Raw genomic sequence first — 4,304 nt, forward strand, 5'->3', positions numbered from 1 at the left:
ACGGCAGACCCTTGCGCATATCGGCCCAACAACATCAGATGATGCCCGCGCACAAGCGCAAATCCATGAGCGCATCACCCATGTGACATCGGCCAAGGCGCCTGTGCCCACCTGACTCTGTCTAATGTTATCGCTTATTTTTTGGAAAATTTCGATATAAAAAAATATTTTTTTGTTGAAAACTATTATTTTTGCTATGTGAGTTATTTGTGCAAGCCGAAATGTGTATGATGGAGTTTTTCTATTTTTTTCCTATTAAACTATTTTTTCTAGAAAATTTGAACGTATAAAAAATAAAATTATCTTTTTTAAAACTATTATTTTTTTATTTGAAAGTTATATGTGCAAGAGGAATCGTGTTTGGTTGTTTTTTAAATATATTTTTGTTTTTCCAATTTCGAAATTGACTAATTGTTACACAGTCAGTGGAATGATGCACAGTGGACATGAGTTTCTTCTCCACTAGTAGTTGCACAGAAGATTAAGTTTTACGCTGGTTCTTGTATCATGTCTGAAGGTAAGACAAACGAAAAGAGAATCCAGATAACCTCAACTTAATTATTCCTTCAAGCTGTTGGGGTTTAAATAGCTAAGTGTACATATTCTAAGAAAGAAAAAAGAGAATCAAAATACATAATTTCAGGAGTAAATCAAGCTATACTATATTTACAAGATCCTAGAATATTTACGAGATTCTAACACTAATGTTGTCTTCTGATTTTGTTCATAGTATATCATTTTCTTGTATGAGATATCTAAACTTGTTGTTACTGAATCCACCTTTGTTTCGTTTCAGGGGGTTACTTGCATGGAATAAGTGGTTTAACCTATGGTGTAGATATTGAAAGAATAAGATGGATGGGAATTTTGCTAGTAACTCTGATATTATTTGTTTTGCTGTTTTGCTGTTTTGCTACTCTGGTATGAGATGACTAGATTAGCTACAAGATTAATGTTGTTTCATAAAACTAGCATTGCCAATTGAGATGAGTGTCGTCGCATTGCCTCCAACGACTTCTTTTGCTTTGTAGCTACGTTTCTTAACCTTCCTAAGTGGTTGGTAAGTCTTCCTTAGTTAGACTTCTAAAGACTGTTTTCGCTTGTGCCCCTAATTCCTCTACTTTAGCCTGTGAAGTATTGCTCTTGTTGTTCTTTTTAGTTTTGGTGAAAGTGCCTATATGGATTAACTTCCTATTTAGCTATTTTTGTGATAGATGCTGATTCTTCAAGAGTAGCATCCTAACCTGGTTTCCCTGATTATTATAAGAAGTTTTCATTTTCTTGTTAGAAGGATTACTAGTAACTAGGTCAATAGATAGGTGCAGATGTAGAACTTATGCATGTAACTTGTTCATTTCAATTACTTGTTCAGAATATTATACATTTCTTTTCATTTATGCAGAGAATAGTTGTTGGATATATTAAAGCAGCTTGTGCCAGATATGGCTTCCATGTCAAGGGATGAAAAGAGTTGCCTTTTCAAAAATTATATTTGGCAATGGTAAGATAACTACATCCCTTATTTTCAGGTAGATTTTTTTGTTTGGATTGTGCAATTATTAGGAGTATTGCTTTGGAAACTGAAAAGGAAGAATATAGATCAAGTATGTTAACAACGTTGATTTTCTTTTTCCTTTTGATAAATGGAACGTAGTCAGATAAACCAAGAGGTTTAACTATTTCTTATTGTACCAAGCAAAATCTTAGTCGTGGGCCAGTTTTTTTCCTTAGTGGAACCAAACGTGTGTCTTTTCAACTTCTCATAAGTTGGTATCTATCCTCTTCAAGTTAGATAAAATTCTAGCTTGTCGCTGGTGGACGTCAAACCCATGACATGTTGGTACAAGGTCTCAACCTAACTACTTGGACTAGGCCTCATTGGTTATTAACAGGTAGATTAAATATGCAAAAGAGGTGAAATATGTGTGTTTTTATTGGAAAACTAGTGAGTCCAACTGCAATGATATTGACAGTCTTATTATCGATCTTCCTTTTATATAGTGTTGTTTCTTGTCCTCTATGGTTATCATTGTCTCTAGTTTTACCTAACAACATTTTACTTCATTTTTAGGTGTATCATGTTCCTATTGTCTGCTATATATTGTGGGTTGTTATATGGTCTATATGTCCCTGACTGGCAATTCAATGTGTCGCAGTCAACAGGAAGCACCATTTATGAATTAACAGTTGTTTGCCTTCTATTCCCTTAATCTGAATTGTATTCTATAAAGTAAAAATGATGTGACTATGTAAGTTGCTCCAAGCAACATATTAAGAACTCTACAGAATTGAAGCTTAAAGATGAATGTGATGAGTCATTACTGCTTTGAGTGATATCAGTACTAATATTTCTACCTTTGATGAAGCATGTAAAACGCTTGCTCAAAGTCAAGAACTTTTGTGATCAATTCTTATCCTTTAGAAGCTTATAATTATCACTTTAATCCAATAGATCCTTAAAAATGACTGATCCCTTGTTACCACTTTGTGTATGATCAGTTCATTCCTAATTGATCGACATTAGAGAACTTTTTCTATCAATTATCTTATATTTGTAATATAAGACGGTAAATTTTGTAGCTACTTGCAGGTAAAATGTTCTGTTAGAGGAGATCTTAGACATGCATGTAATCTGCTGGAATGATTGATCGCTATATTCTTGGAATAGATCACTCTATGCAAACCTGTATATAGAAATATGAAGGTAAATTTATACTGAACTGCACCGCTGACATGCTTATGTCCAGACCTCACAGTTAGCCCCTTCATGACCAATATTAATCTTTCACAGGAATGCAATTGATCCAACAGTGACACAGTTTCTGAGAGTATGCCCTCTTGGTGTCATGTTGCTTTTGATCCTGAAGGCATTGTAAGGTAACAACCTATCGTATTTGTTTATTACAAGTTGATATGAGTATCAATGTGTCTACCACTTGTCATACTTATATCCTTAAGAATGTCTAGGGAAAACTTACACTATGAGAAGGCAATTCTTAATTTGGAGGTTTGACCTCAATGCCTAGAGAATACCTCAATATGCCTAGGTCCTTCATCTGGAAATCTAGTAATCACTCATTCGTATTCTCTATTAATGTGGTCTTGATATTTCGTTAGTTTTGAAGCATACTTGATATTTCATTAACTTTGAAGCATACATGATATTCATGGATAAAAAATAAAATTAGTATATTTTATGATTTTATTCAGATTTTCTTAGGTAGCATGCAAATAGGAAAGTTTATAACTAATATTAGATGAACAAAGTACTAAATAAAGATATTGTATAAAATTTGGGTCCATCCATAAAGGAGTCCGGAGTCAAAAGGGTAAAAAAATTTGTCAAAAGTTCCAAAAGGTCAACAAAATTCATTTTAGAACCAAAAGGGGAAATTTTTAACGGTTGAACTAACATCGTTGAAATTAGGTTGACCGCCACAAGGCGCGAAATTTCCTGCTCCTTGCAAGGCGCATCTGTCATGCGCCTTACAAGGCTCTGATGGCCTGCACCTTGTAAGGCATAGGTACTGACCGAGCTCTAAAATCAGTCATTCAACAATAATTCTGAGTTAATTTAGAGTATGTCTTAAAAAGGGGTACGAGAGAAAATAATAAATAAGCCTTTTTTTTGTTTCAAAAAATAAGCTTATTGAATATGTGGCATCTTGTTGTAAAACTTAAGAACAAAAGAACAATATAAAGATGGAGACAAGAAGAATATAAGATAAGAGGAACAATATGAGATAACTTTCTTTCTTTCAAGTGTTCATCAAATCTTCAAGTGTATACAATATGAACCTTTATGCCTATATTTATAGTGTAACATAGAGGCATATAAAAGGTTAGTCATAAACATGACATTAACATGAATATAATGGAGGAGGTTATGGAAGTGAAAGGTTACAAGAATAATGGTTATAAAGTTGGAGGTTATGGAGGTTATGATTATCCTCATAATGGAGGAAAGTAATGGAGATAATGGTGAGAGTAACTTCTTGATGTAATGGACATCCACACTATAATATTTTATAACACTCCCCCTTGGATGTCCATAGATAATATGTCTCGTTAAAACCTTACTAGGAAAAAACCCTGTGGGAAAAAATCCTATTGAAGGAAAAAAAGTACACATATCTTTTAATATGCTTTGAATGTTGCCTCGTTAAAAACCTTACCAGGAAAACCCAATTGGGATAAAACCATGGTTAAGGAAAAGAGTACAACGCGTATTTTCTCCCCTGATAAAAACTTTACTTGATATCTCAGAGACGATGCATTCCAATCTTATATCACAACTTTTCAAA

General features: G+C 33.6%; 1 long non-coding RNA gene across 1 annotated transcript; it reads left to right on the forward strand.

Annotated features, from left to right (window-relative positions):
- Positions 1 to 1,431: 1,431 nt before the first annotated feature.
- On the forward strand, positions 1,432 to 2,878 carry LOC125872030 (uncharacterized). The gene is made up of 3 exons (XR_007447105.1): positions 1,432 to 1,501; positions 2,591 to 2,704; positions 2,792 to 2,878. It is a non-coding gene; the product is annotated as an uncharacterized LOC125872030 (long non-coding RNA).
- Positions 2,879 to 4,304: the final 1,426 nt, after the last annotated feature.

The sequence above is a fragment of the Solanum stenotomum genome, chromosome 8 (genome assembly GCF_019186545.1).
Source record: "Solanum stenotomum isolate F172 chromosome 8, ASM1918654v1, whole genome shotgun sequence".
In the NCBI taxonomy this organism is placed as follows: Eukaryota; Viridiplantae; Streptophyta; class Magnoliopsida; order Solanales; family Solanaceae; genus Solanum; species Solanum stenotomum.